This window comes from Bufo bufo, chromosome 2 (assembly GCF_905171765.1).
Source record: "Bufo bufo chromosome 2, aBufBuf1.1, whole genome shotgun sequence".
Taxonomy (NCBI): Eukaryota; Metazoa; Chordata; class Amphibia; order Anura; family Bufonidae; genus Bufo; species Bufo bufo.
Genome location: NC_053390.1, coordinates 216,681,820 through 216,697,635, shown reverse-complemented (window position 1 = coordinate 216,697,635; position 15,816 = coordinate 216,681,820). Strand labels below are relative to the sequence as shown.

Here is a 15,816-nt window from a genome sequence, read left to right as displayed (position 1 = left end):
TAACTGGAATGGGGCAACTACAGTACCCTGAAAGATTATCAAAATTAGGGTTATTCACTTTAGAAAAAAGATGACTGAGGGGAGATCTAATTAATATGTATAAATATATCAGGGGTGAGTACAGAGATCTATCCCATCATCTATTTATCCCCATGACTGTGACTATGATGAGGGGACATCCTCTGCGTCTGGAGGAAAGAAGGTTTGTACACAAACATAGAAGAGGATTCTTTATGGTAAGAGCAGTGAGACTATAGAACTCTCTGCCTGAGGAGGTGGTGATGGTGAGTACAATAAAGGAATTCAAGAGGGGCCTGGATGTATTTCTGGAGTGTAATAATATTACAGGCTATAGCTACTAGAGAGGGGTCGTTGATCCAGGGAGTTATTCTGATTGCCTGATTGGAGTCGGGAAGGAATTTTTTATTCCCCTAAAGTGGGGAAGATTGGCTTCTACCTCACAGGTTTTTTTTTTGCCTTCCTCTGGATCAACTTGCAGGATGACAGGCCGTACTGGATGGACAAATGTCTTTTTTCGGCCTTATGTACTATGTTACTGTGTTACATATTGAGATGTAGTCTTAGGATATTGTGAGGCTTCATTCTACCTGCAGAAGAATCAAGACTCATAATTTATCAGAGCATTAAATGATTGCCTATATACTGTATATATATATATATAGAATATTCTTCGCCAAGGTAAGTGATGGATTCCCACAGGAAAGACTTGTTTCAAGTCCTTCCCATTTAAGATATGGTCTAGCAAAGATCCTAGATCCCTGTTATTTATCTTAATAGTCTTACCAAAGTCATATGTGTGAAAATAGTCCAGGATGGGGCGGAAAGATACAGTTATCTCTTCTAAGTCATAACCTTGGATAGATTTGCTCATTCTGGAAGTCATGTGATGTTGTAGTTGGTTAGAAGGGGGCAGAATGTATTTAGCATTCCATATTGATGTCTAGGATTAGACATGCCCATCCTGATATCATGAGGTTTCCTCTGAACAGAAGTAATGTATATAACTTATGTTCCTATTTTGATATCCTAACCTAATAAGAGTTTGGTTATAATGTGACAAGTTATTTCCATTCACATGTATTGTTAAGCTTGTAATGCTTTATATCAACGCTGAATATATTCATTTGCATGTATCATTATGTTTATTTACTTATATATGTTTATAACCTTGTAACCAATACATCTGCATATTTTTTATAATACCTGTGTATTATTGTATAATGCAGAACTACATTTTATCATTAACGTCATCTCACGTCAAAAGAACTTATTATCTGAGGAAATAGTCAGACTCAGATGTGAATTGTATCGATTAGTTTGTCTACAACTCCAGGTCATGATTTTAAGAATTTGACAAATTTTATACATTTAATTTTTTCATGGTTAATTATTTTATGACCATAATTAATAATTCTTAAATGAATTATTACTGCCTAACAAATGGACTTGCTCGTGTGAAACACTGGAAAGAGACACCAAACCCCCCTCCCCATCACTATGCCACTAAAACCTCAGTGGCTTAAAAAACAAAACACAAGCGCGTATTATAATTTTTTTAAAAATTTTTTTAGGGTGGGTTAACATCATGTTTTTTTCCTGTCCGTTTAACGTATACAAAAAACGGATACGTTAAACTGATGCCTCAGACTGATACCATACAGTGACATCCGTTCCCCATAGAGTTAAATTATTTAAAAAAGTATACCTTTTTTTACCATTGTGGTCATGGCTACGGCCAAGAGATATCCGAAGAACCCTGGGGAGAGAAACAACGGGAACAACCTAACCCAGCTAGGCGTGTCCTAGCTAACCTGACTAAATGGCTTGTTGTGTGCCCTAAGCCATGATCGTGGGTAGGCCTATAAGTGGGCAAAAACCAAGCCAAGTAGGGTAGAAAGGGAACTCGAATGGCATGTGCAAACTAATCCCCAAGCCAACTGCAAGGCGTCAGGGATCTAGAGCAAAAAATTTGGGGTGTATGAGGCAAGGCCAGAAGGAGACCTACAACCCATCTTGTGGATGACAAGGCCAGAGACATGATGCTCAATATTGCGGATACTGCCCCAAAGCAGAATGGAGGACCGGGAATACTTTGTGAAATGGATCATGAAAACCAAATGAACCTTGTAAAGTTTTGGTTCTACGGAGTACTGGCAATGCCCTAGCCTCAGGAGATCATGGGACCGAAACCTAACTGCCTAGACTATGCAGGAATGAGGGCCAAAAAGAACTATGTAGATAGGAAGATAATCCTTGAATAGTTCCCCGGACAACAGCTATCTGCTAGCCGTGGTCCGCGCGTTGTTCTAGTGTGTGCCCCTGAGAATTGTTTTAACGCTTGAAACGAGAAGACCGACCTACTATCTGAATCTTCTACCATGAGGAAATGCTGAACTTTGTCCAAAACCCGATTCAACGTGGTTGTAGGGAGTCTGAGGTTAGTGCGGTAAGAAGCTACGAAGCCATAATATACAAGATTCTGTCTATGTCCTCCCATGACTGAGGGAATGCAATTGCAATGAAGCTACCAGCGAAAATGAATTCCTGGTCGTGGTAAAAAGGCAAAGACTTTGCACGGGGACCTGGTTGGCAAGATATGATCGACTACGATCAGAGACTGAAATGCTAGAGGGAATTACCCTACTTGTTCCTCCTCTGGCAGGACCTGAACGAAAGCATGAACAATTAAATCAAGACGAAATATCTGCGTAAGACATGACAATGATGCTGTAGGGCGAACCGGACCAGTTTGCGGTCAAAACATAAAGTGAGCGATCAACATGGATTATTAGGAAATTAGGGAAGCAGGTATGCATGTGATACATACAGGCCAAATCAGCCCAGATGCATAGATGGACAACCAACCAGGCAATCAGCCCAGCAGGACTGAAAACAGTCATCGGGCCCCCAAAGCCGCCATCGGGCCCCCAAAGCCATGGGGCCGAAGCCGCCATCGGGCCCCCAAAGCCATGGGGCCGAAGCCGCCATCGGGCCCCCAAAGCCATGGGGCCGAGAATTCTTCATATATTTTATAGCCGGCTTGATAATTCCTGGCCGTGTTGGAGGAGAGGGAATGTTGTACCAGGTTCCTGGCGTGAGAAAGGAGGGACTCTAATCCATCCCCAGGAATTGAAGGCTGGGAGAGGGGACCCCGCGGGATCTGCTTTCTGCTTCTGGCATCACCTGGGGGGGGAAAAAAAAAAAAAAAAAAAAAAAAAAAAAAAAAAAGGGGGGGGGGGGGTGACTCAAATACCGCACCACGTAGCCCGGTGAAGGACCGCCCTGGCAGTGCCAGGAAAAAGTAAACCAGGAAGGGACAGGCATGGGTGAGACGAGTGTGAAAGAGTAGGTGGGCCTGTGCGGATCATGGGGAAGTATCGTAATGGATAGGAGGCTAAGCCTGGACGGATCCGCTGACAGCGGGAGACCCTGGAAAAACCCGGAATAGTAGACATGCAGGGAGACCAGACCTGAACGTACCAGGCAGAGAAGGAAGAACAGGGCCTGGACGGACCCGGGGTAATGATACATAAAAAATAAACTGAACGTACCCGTTCCCAGGAGAACAAAATCTAGTCGAGTCAGAAGGAGGAATAACTGAGGAGATGACAGCCTGGGCGATCCAGGAGACAGGAGGTAGGCGTGAGCCTGGGCGATCCAGGAGACAGGAGGTAGGCGTGAGCCTGGGCGATCCAGGAGACAGGAGGTAGGCGTGAGCCTGGGCGATCCAGGAGACAGGAGGTAGGCGTGAGCCTGGGCGATCCAGGAGACAGGAGGTAGGCGTGAGCCTGGGCGATCCAGGAGACAGGAGGTAGGCGTGAGCCTGGGCGATCCAGGAGACAGGAGGTAGGCGTGAGCCTGGGCGATCCAGGAGACAGGAGGTAGGCGTGAGCCTGGGCGATCCAGGAGACAGGAGGTAGGTGTGAGCCTGGGCGATCCAGGAGGTAGGTGCGAGCCTGGGCGATCCAGGAGACAGGTGCGAGCCTGGGCGATCCAGGAGACAGGTGCGAGCCTGGGCGATCCAGGAGACAGGAGGTAGGTGTGAGCCTGGGCAATCCAGGAGACAGGAGGTAGGTACGAGCCTGGGCGATCCAGTGGGAAACAGGAAAAAACATAGCATATGAATAAATGAACATACACATACAGAACGGCCCTGCTACCACTACATATCAGTACAGATGACGGCAGGCAAATGGTCAGCGTGCAGTGACTGTGCATAGTGTCTAGGCTGAAGCTGTGTATTTCCAACCCAGGTGAGTCGTATTCATGTAAAACACAGCCCAGCATGCGCTCCAACGTAAGGATTTTGCACTGTATGACCAGCTCCTAGCAACCACAACAAGGAATAGAGGAGCTGGTTTAGCTGCAAGCCACTATCAAGAGCAATGTCAGTGTGTGTGAACCTGATCTGCAAAATGCCGCTGTAGGAAGCATAGAGGAACCGGGAGGAGCGAGCACCGGTATGTTTGGGCAGCAATGACACAGTACTAACCAGGACACCACCTGTAATCCAAAACACACAAGTCCGGCAGTGGTTCTCAACATGCGTTCCACGCTGGAACGCAAGCCGACCCCGCGACCGGAAGCAGGGAAACACATGAGCGCTGATCGGAGGAGCCCTGTGGAGGGGATGGACTGAGGGAAGTAGCTTACCCGTCCTGGAGACACGTACAGGCGGTGTACAACTCGGACTGCAGTAGTGAAAGCAAGTTTTTTTTTGTTTTTTTTTAAAAGGAGACCAGTCTGAGTGAATATGAACCAGGATTAAAGAAGACCAAAAAAATAAATAAAAAATTCTCCCTGAGGTGAACAGAAAAGTAGGCCTATGGAATGCAAAACCATGATGTAGCAATGAACAGGAGAATGCAGCTTTGAGTGGAAGCAGAGTACAGCACATGATGTAACAACAAATGGGGCTTTGGATGTGAGTGGTACCTAAAAAACATGGTATGGGCGCAGCTCTGAGTATGGGAATGGAGTATAGGACAAGATGTAAAAGCAGACATGCGGACGCAGCTTTGGATGTGAACGGAATATTAACTTAATGGGACAGCAGACATGGAAAGAACCTGTAGTAGCATAGGACGTGTGAACGCAGCTCTGGGTGGGAGTAGAGTAAACCTGATATATCGATAGACAGATGAATGCAACTCTGGTCGAGGGTGGAGTGCAAAAAATTATTTGACAGCGTAGTGTGAATGCACCTCTGGGTGTGGCCGAGAATGAAATTGGTAGAACAGAAGCTCTAAATGTGAGTAGAGCATAAACATGATGTAACAGTGAAAGTGAATGCAGCTCTGAAAAAAGCCTAGTATGAACATGTTGTGACAGCGGACGTGTAAACACAGCTCTCACAGTGAGCAGAGCAAACATGGTATATCAGTCGACGCATGAACGCAGCTCTGGTTGTGAGTGGAGCAAGGTGTGAACACCAGGGTGGTGCGTCCCGAGAATAAAAATGGAGTAACAGTAGCAGCTGTAAGCCGAGTACACAACATGCAATAACAGGCGTGTAATACAGATCTGGCTGTCGGCTGGGTACGGAATGAGATGCAACAGCCAACAGGTGACCGCAGCTTGAATGTGAGACCAATCTGAGTGAATACGAACCAAGAGTAGGAAAGTGCTGGACAGTAAAGACGTGCGGATGCAGCATAAAGACATGAAATAAAAGCCGAAAGTGTAAATGCCGCTCAGGAGAACAGCAGAGCATAAAAGTGCGGCAGGGTTTTTAAGTACATGGAGCAGTGAAATACGTGAAGTCTAAGGATGGTGGTAGCGGGGGGAGGGGGGAGACACGTGGCAAGGAACAGCTACAGCAAGAGGCCTAAACAATAAACGCTGCGTCCGATCTCCAAACATGACGTCACGTGCAGCCCGGGTAACTCTTTATTTTTTTACAGCAAACCGGCTGAAGTAACTTTGCATAAGAGATGAACAAAGCAAAGTAAAACTTGTAAGATTTATAGGAACTAACTCCTATTACCAACAAACAAAGTTGAAAAGAAATAGAAGTATTTAGCCCCAACGAGCAAACCTGAGGTAGCAGATTCTGAGGCGAAGCCTCCCGTTTGCTAGCAAAGTCGGATCCAGCCAGCTAGGAGAGACGGCCCCGGCCCAACCTACTTACATAGTATGGCGCGTGCATGCTACGGTAGCAGAGAGCAAAATAAGAAGCTCCATGCTGCAAAGAAAGACTCCTACCACCAGAGAAGCTAGTTTGCTAATGACACCCAGCAGCAGCTGTGCACCTGAGAACCCACACCTGGAAGTGAGGCTGTGGCTTGTATATGAAGAGCCCCCGCCCCTCCCACAAATGCAGGCTGACTAATCAGCCTTACAAACTTGTAAAAAAAAAAGTATACTTTTTTTTACTGGACTGTGCATGATACAAGAACGTGGTGTGCTGCGTTTTTGTATCATTTTTTTTTCCTAACGTGTACGTCAAACAGAGGCATAAAACGTGATGTAAACCCACCCCTAATAGTAAGCAACATTCATGTGTAAGAAGCCTCAAGAAATCTGGTTGACAGCGCTCCAGGGAATCATTGTGTGTGTGCATACGTTTATTGAGGACCGGTTTCCCAAAAAATAGGACAGGCGTATCACCAGCAGGTGGCGCGCAAAACAGTCATCTCTGTAGTGCCGCCCGTTGGCCAGCAGGTGGCTCTGTAACCCAACTAAGCACCTTGTGCCGAGAGCACCCCTCCCCAGCCTCAGTGAGGGAATGTGATGCAGCCTCAGTGTCAGAACTGTGGGCCAGGCTTCCTATTCATACCGAAGCTGTCAAACCAGTCCCCCGTGTCCGAATAAACCGCACTTCCTCTCCTAAAATACAGCGGCGGGGGTCCGGTATCCCGAGCACTGTCATTATCCTGCAATGTGAGTCCCCCCCCTCTCCAGCCCGGTGGGACGGAACGTGCAATGCCTGAGGCCGGTTGTGTGTAGCCGGTGTTGCGGGATGGGGTGCACGGATTTCCCGGGGGTGTTCACTCGGTGTGTGCACTGAGAGACGTGCACGGTGTAGGCCTGCGTGTGACTGGATACAACGGAGCAGACGGGGGCCCGCCGGTAGATACACTGAGGTAGGTGCATCCCTCCGTGTACAGCTCATCCTCTCATGTATGGCATCCTGTGTGTACCCGGGGTCCGTGATGTCTGCCAGGCTTCTGTGGGGTGGAGAGCCTCCTTATGCTGCCTGTCCTCGTCCATGGTGCTAGGCTGTGCAGCCATGGAATGAAGCCTGACATATGTAATGCACATGCTGCCCTGTGTCTATGGTGTTTTATAGTCTGTGTATTATATGCACCTTACATAAGTGACATTTCCATGCTATGATGTCATTGACTACATACGGTAGGTATTCGGTGTTGCCAGGCAGTAAGTCTCTAAACTCTCCAGATTCCTCTGCTTTTCCTTTTATGGTTTTAAATGGACGTCAATGAGACGGCCTGGGGGAATAATGACCTGAATTCCCCATCCTGGTGGAAGCAGAATGCCTGTCTGCTAGTCCTCCTGGAATCCATCAACGTTATGGCGTCTACGTCCCATCATGGTAAAGGAATATATTTAGCGGTTGGCGTGGGAATAGTGCAGTGGATGGATTATTCCGTCTCCGCGCCTAAATCCTAAGTGAATGCAGGGGTATGCTTTAACTAATGAAAGTGAATGGGTTTACATCATCCCTTCGTTTGAATGACGCAGAAAAATAATCGCCGTGAAATAACGACCAGGCTGTCGCTTTTTCGGATTGACATCAGCAGATCCCTCACGTAAATGGGGCTAATCCGCTCGTGGGTTTGCTGGCTGCGTAAATCTGAGTTGCGGAAACTTTCAAGGGAAGGGTCTTTGAATATGGGTACGGCAACGTGTGTCGCGCTACATACTGTGTTTGTGTCACAGGTCGTGCACGACTTTTCCTCCATTGACTACAATGTACGTCGCATGCCAAATCACAGTTTTGAATTAGTCGTGTAGCCCGACCCTAATCATGTAGGCAAATCTGACATGTGTGAACATATCCTAACAGTAGTTCTCTGCAAAAAGTAGATCAATGAGGCTTCTTGGACACGAGCGATTCGGAATGCGTCTGCTCAGTGAAAAATAGATGATTTTGCATGCAAGTTGAATTCGTTCTGGGTGTGTTCAGTATTTCCTCCGGTTTTCACGTGAAAAACCCCCCCCTGCAGAATAAGGGATCATTTACACAACAGTATTTCTGGGTCCTCATCCGTTATTTTTAATGGGGCCGCAAAAGATGGGGACAGCATCCCGTGTGCTGTCCGCATGCGTAGTTCTGTTCCGCAGCTCCGCAAAAAAGATAGAGCATGTCCTATTGGACAAGAATACCGGTACCCATGTTTTGCGGATCCGCAATTTGCAGACCGTAAGACACTTGCAGTCATGTGAAAGTACCCCAACACCCAACATCTCCTAGCAACCATCAGTAAAAAATGAAACGCACAAAGGTGTTGTCTGTGTGCTTTCAGTTATTTTTCACTGAACATTGACTTGATTGAACCAGTTCATAAGCCTTAGGCTATGTTATACTGTCACCGGTGTCTTATATGTGCAGATATCACATCAGAAGTCGGCCTCGTACCATCATGGTAGATCATTTAGGGTGTTCTAGCATCAACTTTGGGATTCACAAATGTTTGGGAAGATATTTCCTGGGGCAGTAGCCCCAGTGCATTAATGGTAGATGAAAGATACAATGATTTTTAGACTTTTAGGACCTCCAGGTAGAAGCTTGTTAATGTACCAGTTAACCAGTCGGCTAGTAGCAGTATCATCTGTAGGATGCAGTTGGTGTAGTACTGCTATTGTTAGTATGTGTTTGATGAACAAAAGGCTTTTTATCGTTAGTTTTTTGTTCAGGGTGTTACAGTTTTGTGTTCTGTGTCTTTTTACATTTTAAAAAGAAAAAAACATACTTTTTAATAGGAAAGTATGTACCCTCCTGTAATGTCACTTCCTCTGTAGAGCAATATGGGGAAAGTACATTGGTACAAAAACGCTGTGCAAAAACACAGTTAAAAGTGCAACACACACTGGCACTTGAGTTTTTTTTTCAAGAAGGGCAAAAAAACAATGAATGTCTGTGGAATAAAAAAGCCAAACTGAGAGTATACTGCGATAAAAAAAAAATGCTATTACATAGTTAAGTAACATAGTAACATAGTTTATGAGGCCGAAAAAAGACATCTGTCCATCTAGTTCGGCCTGTTATCCTGCAAGTTGATCCAGAGGAAGGCAAAAAAAACCTGTGAGGTAGAAGCCAATTTTTCTCACTTTAGGGGCTAAAAAAATTCCTTCCCGACTCCAATCAGAATAACTCCCTGGATCAACGACCCCTCTCTAGTAGCCATAGCCTGTAATATTATTACACTCCAGAAATACATCCAGGCCCCTCTTGAATTCCTTTATTGTACTCACCCTCACCACCTCCTCAGGCAGAGAGTTCCATAGTCTCACTGCTCTTACCGTAAAGAATCCTCTTCTATGTTTGTGTACAAACCTTCTTTCCTCCAGACGCAGAGGATGTCCCCTCGTCACAGTTACAGTCCTGGAGATAAATAGATGATGGGATAGATCTCTGTACTGACCCCTGATATATTTATACATATTAATTAGATCTCCCCTCAGTCGTCTTTTTTCTAAAGTGAATAACCCTAATTTTGATAATCTTTCAGGGTACTGTAGTTGCCCCATTCCAGTTATTACTTTAGTTGCCCTCCTCTGGACCCTCTCCAGCTCTGCTATGTCTGCCTTGTTTACAGGAGCCCAGAACTGTACACAGTACTCCATGTGTGGTCTGACTAGCGATTTGTAAAGTGGTAGCACTATGTTCTCATCACGGGCATCTATGCCCCTTTTGATGCAACCCATTATCTTATTGGCCTTGGCAGCAGCTGCCTGACACTGGTTTTTGCAGCTTAGTTTGCTGTTCACTAAAATTCCTAGGTCCTTTTCCATGTCAGTGTTACCGAGTGTTTTACCATTTAGTATGTACGGGTGACTTGCATTATTCCTTCCGATGTGCATAACCTTACATTTATCAGTGTTAAACCTCATCTGCCACTTCTCTGCCCAAGCCTCCAATCTATCCAGATCCCTCTGTAGCAGTATACTGTCCTCTTCCGTGTCAATTACTTTACACAGTTTAGTGTCATCTGCAATTTTTTTTTTTTACTGTGCAAGCCTTCTACAAGATCATTAATAAATATATTGAAGAGAATTGACCCAAAAAATGCTGTCACGGGTGAAAAAAAAATCTACAATAAATGCTTGTGTGTTTATTTCCCATACACTTCCATTAAACATCTGGAGCTGGTGTTTTTTTTTTTTCCTGAAAAATGCCGCCAAAAAAAAAAAAAGCTATCCAAAAGCAGTGAAACTCCTCAGCTGTGTGACATCAGCCGTAGGCCTGGATTTATCTGTTACTGTGGTAAGAGATCAGTGAAGACTTGAGATGAGCCAATCGATTCGTTCATCAGAGTTCTTGAACAAAGAGGGGCTGTCCCTGATACTCAAGAGACCCCCCTTGATTGACAGGCGCTGTCAACCTCGCGCCTGCGCCGCTGCTCTGAGTGGTGGCCCATGCGCAGAAGCTCTGCTGTTGCTGCTGGAGCAGCTACTGTGAATGGTGTTTGCACATGCACAGTCACTGCTCTGGTAGCAGCAGCAGAGCCTCTGTGTTTGCGTCACAACTCAGAGCTGTGGCGCAGGAGCGAGGTTGATAGAGCCAGGCTAGATGTTCGAAGGATAGGGGGAACCTCTTGAGAATTGGGGACAGCCCCTCTGTGTTCAAGAACTGTGACCAAATCAATTTGCTCATCTCCAGTGGAGACTTAGGACTCATGCACAGGACATCACTAGAAATGATTATTCTGGTCTACAAAACGGACAGGAATAAGACATGTTCAATGGACATACAGTTAGCACATGGATGACATCTGTGTGCTGCTATTTATTTATTTATTTTTTTTAAAAAAAATTTGCGGACCCATAAAAGGATGCAGCGGTGCTAATATATTCCATGTTACTACTGCAGCCAATCACTGGCCTCAGCAGTATAGTGCATGAGACCAATGTGGCCAGTGATTGGCTCCAGCAGTCAGTTGGGATATACAGCATGTCACTGCACAGCACATCACTGTAAACATGATCAACACTGAAAACTGGAAAACGACACTGGAAAGGTATAGGGGATTTAAAGGGAATCTGTCACCTGGATGTTGGGTATAGAGCTGAGGACATGGGCTGCTAGATTGCCGCTAGCACATCCGCAATATCCAGTCACCATAGCTCTGTGTGCTTTTATTGTGTCAAAAAAACGATTATATATATATATATATAATGTGTGTGTGTGTGTAAATGAGGCTACTAACGTTTCCGGAGCTCAGCCACGCCCACTGTGAAGGAGCCCAGCACCGCCCCGCATACTGCGAATCTCCTTCTTGCTCCCCGACATCACAAAGCTAGAGCGCCATAATCTTGCGATGCGCGAGCTAGCGCATGTGCAGTGTCGGCATAGTGTTCCTTTCCTGTGCTGGCATCAGCCTCAGGAAACAAACTGCATGCGCTAGCTCGCGCATCGTTAGATTACGGCGCTCTAGCTTTGTGACGTCGGGGAGCAAGGAGGAGATTCGGAGGATGCGGGGCGGTGCTGGGCTCCTTCACAGTGGGCGGTGCTGGGCTCAGAGTCAGAGAACGCTGGACTCATCTCTGAAGCATCGAGGATACAGGACTCATCTAAGGTTAATTTACATATCTATAAAATTGTTTTTTTGACACAATAAAAGCACACAGAGCTATGGGGAATGGATATTGCGGACGTGCTAGAGGCGATCTAGCAGCCAATGTCTTCAGCTTTATACCCAAAATCCAGGTGACAGGTTCCCTTTAACTGGTGAGTGCATCCCCTTTTGTTTTTTAGCATTCCTCTAAGTTGAATCCCTTTGATCCATTTGTATGGGACTTTTGGGGACTGTTGTTGTGTTTGTTCTTCACACCTCTTTCTGCACATACCAGCAGGGTACACCCTGCATTCTGGATGATACTATGCTTTAATAGTTTTAATTGCCAGGAAATAGTTTTTCCACATTTTTCTTTCTACTTTTCTACTTTTTTTTTTTTTTATTGTACAGCCAATAAGTATGATGTTAAAGCATCTCAATAAATGTGCAATTATCATTAATTTTGCATTACAAAGAACTTCTTGAATTCAGCAGTTAAGTGAAATGGAGTTTGTGCATTGTCCTTTATCATAGCTAATCGGAGTGTTTTCCTTATAGACTATATATAATCTCGATGTGGGCATGGGGTCATCGATGATAGATCCACAGACGACAACAGGTTAACAGACCAATTTATATATATATTTTTTTACCACAGGTGATAAAAAACAGCAGTCACTTTGATCAAGGCTTTAGAAAAAAAAACATATAAACCAAATACCTCCCCGTCTGGGCGCTAACAAGACACAGCGATTTCCTCATTTATGTCCTCTGTAACATAATAGATCAGGCTTTCTTCCTTGTTTTTACAAGCTTCCACTGTGATTTCCCCAGCAACTACACCTAGGTTGGCCTCAGGCTAGGGAACAGTGATTGATGTACTGGAGTGGGGAGGGAATAGCAAGTCCCACTACCAACACCTAACTGCAATTCCATAAAAATCCAGCCCATAATACAATTTGTACTAAGTGCCTCAGCAAACTACACTGAAACAACACAGCTTTCCTGGATTCTTTTGTGTCACCCACCTAAGCAATCTGGGTGAGATATACAACCCTTCCAGTACTTTACCAGACACTATGTTTCTATCTATCTATCTACAGAGGTATTGGGACACATACACTTTACAATGACAAGCGCTTTTATTACAACCCATTCTAAAGTCATAGTCATTAATATGGAGTTGGTCCCCCCTTACAACTAACACAGCTTCCACTCTTCTGGGAAGGCTTTCTACAAGATTTTGGAGTGTGTCTGTTGGAATTTTTGCCCATTCATCCAGAAGAGCATTTTTGAGGTCAGACACTGATGTTGGATAAGTGTGTCTGGCTAGCAATCTAAATTCTTGTTCATCCCAAAGGTGTTCGATGGGGTTGAGGTCGGAGCTATGTGTGGCCCAATCAAGTTCCACCACCCCAAACTCACTCAACCATGCCTTCATGGACCTTGTTTTGTGCACTGGGACCAATCATGCTTGAACAGAATAGGGCTTTCTCCAAACTGTTCCCACAAAGACAATTTTCCAAACACCTGAAAAAGAACCCCATGGCTTTATCCCTCCTCCACTAAACTTTACAGTGGGCACAATGCAGTCAGGCAGGTAATGTTCTCCTGGCATTCACCAAACCCAGACTCATGAAGAGAACCTACAGAAGTGTGATTTGTCACCCCACAGAACACATTTCCACTGCTTCAGAGTCCAGTTTGGCTTTACACCACTCTATCTGACGCTTGGTGATATAAGGGTTGCATGCAGCTGCCCAGCCATGGAAACCCATGCCATGAAGTTCCCGGCACACAGTTCTTGTGGTGATGTTAAAGAGGACCTGTCACCACTCCTGACTGTTTTAATAGCTACATGCATTCCCCATTAGCATCTATTCTTATGGCTCTATGTTGTGCCATTTCTTTATTATTATGAATGAATTGCTAGCAGTCTGCAGTAAGGGTACAGAGGGGTGGTGACCAGTTGGGGTTGTGTACCTGCACAGTCTCACAATGGCAGCACTGTTTGGATTGAGTGAGAATTTGCAGGGACACGCCCCCAACTGGTTACTGCCCCTCTGTACCCTTGAATAATAGCGGAGGGAAGGATGCACTTTTAAAGGGAACCTGTCTCATTGAATGTGGTCTTTTTGCTGTAGGTGTCATATTATAGAGCTGAGGATAAATAGTTTTATCAGGAAATATTTAGTAAAACTTGTAATTTATTGATTTATATCCATGCTCATTATGGGCTTTGAAGTCAAGGAGGTGTCCTATCAGTTGATGACAGCTCTATGTATACACAGTCATAGAGGGAAGGCTGTCAATGACTGATAGCACTGCCTCCTTGACTCTAGGAAAAAACATCTGTGAACGAGACCATGTGAGCGAGTATAGGCCGGTGCTTTTTCCTACAGTGTGCAAGCACGACCAAAGCTGCTGGATTGCTGGCTGCTAACCATGGAAACGAGCAGTGTATAATGTGATGGTTAAAAATGAATCAAGCCAGCAAAGGAAATAATATGGATAGTAACAATACATTAGTAAGTGCCTTGTATTAACTTTCTGTCCATGATAAATTCTACTTGCTGAAGTGAGACAACCCCTTTAAATCTGTCACAGCCTAGATTATAGGCTATAGCAATTGATAAGACAGTCCTATCGATGTATCAGGGTTACTTAGCTTGCCAGGTAGTTTGCTTGCGTCCTCGGTCCGCACCTCTCCTGCGTACGGCAGTGGGAGCGGGTTACTAGCGCTGGCGTCCTTTTTAAACCTTGTGCGTCACATAGGCTCCTCCCCCCGCAGCACATGATCCGTCACGTGACGCATGACGTATGCCGTCACTATCGGGAGTCACATGATCGGGTGCGGCAAAAAGCCGTTTTTATTGAACGTTTTTCAAAAAGTCAAAGTGGTACAATAATGCAAGCTTCAAATAGGTATTTGCAGAACTGATATACCAATATGAGTTGTTGTTATGATACTCATCAATAGACATAATTGTACCTTGCGAATATACAGTATCTCATATGAAAGTAACTGAACATATACAGTTGCAAGAAAAAGTATGTGAACCCTTTGGAATTATATGGATTTCTGCACAAATTGGTCATAAAATGTGATCTGATCTTCATCTAAGTCACAACAATAGACAATCACAGTCTGCTTAAACTAATAACACACAAAGAATTAAATGTTACCATGTTTTTATTGAACACACCATGTAAACATTCACAGTGCAGGTGGAAAAAGTATGTGAACCCCTAGACTAATGACATCTCCAAGAGCTAATTGGAGTGAGGTGTCAGCCAACTGGAGTCCAATCAATGAGATGAGATTGGAGGTGTTTGTTACAGCTGCCCTATAAAAAACACACCAGTTCTGAGTTTGCTTTTCACAAGAAGCATTGCCTGATGTGAATGATGCCTCGCACAAAAGAGCTCTCAGAAGACCTACGATTAAGAATTGTTGACTTGCATAAAGCTGGAAAGGGTTATAAAAGTATCTCCATAAGCCTTGCTGTTCATCAGTCCACGGTAAGACAAATTGTCTATAAATGGAGAAAGTTCAGCACTGCTGCTACTCTCCCTAGGAGTGGCCGTTCGGTAAATATGACTGCAAGAGCACAGCGCAGACTGCTCAATGAGGTGAAGAAGAATCCTAGAGTGTCAGCTAAAGACTTACAAAAGTCTCTGGCATGTGCTAACATCCCTGTTAGTGAATCTACGATACGTAAAACACTAAACAAGAATGGATTTCATGGGATGATACCCCAGAGGAAGCCACTGCTGTCCCAAAAAAACATTGCTGCACGTTTACAGTTTGCACAAGAGCACCTGGATGTTCCACAGCAGTACTGGCAAAATATTCTGTGGACAGATGAAACCAAAGTTGAGTTGTTTGGAAGAAACACACAACACTATGTGTGGAGAAAAAGAGGCACAGCACACTAACATCAAAACCTCATCCCAACTGTGAAGTATGGTGGTGGGGGCATCATGGTTTGGGGCTGCTTTGCTGCGTCAGGACCTGGACAGATTGCTATAATCAAAGGAAAAATGAATTCCC

General features: G+C 44.9%; 1 protein-coding gene across 5 annotated transcripts in view; it reads left to right on the top strand.

Moving 5' to 3' along the window:
• The first annotated feature begins 6,790 nt into the window (after nt 1-6,790).
• PITPNM2 (phosphatidylinositol transfer protein membrane associated 2) overlaps nt 6,791-15,816 on the top strand; it is a 395,602-nt gene continuing 386,576 nt past the window's right edge. For all 5 annotated transcript variants that reach the window (XM_040416185.1, XM_040416186.1, XM_040416187.1 and 2 more), the window contains exon 1: nt 6,791-7,106. The gene's annotated coding sequence lies outside the window, so the exon portion shown is untranslated. The remainder of the gene's footprint in view (nt 7,107-15,816) is intronic.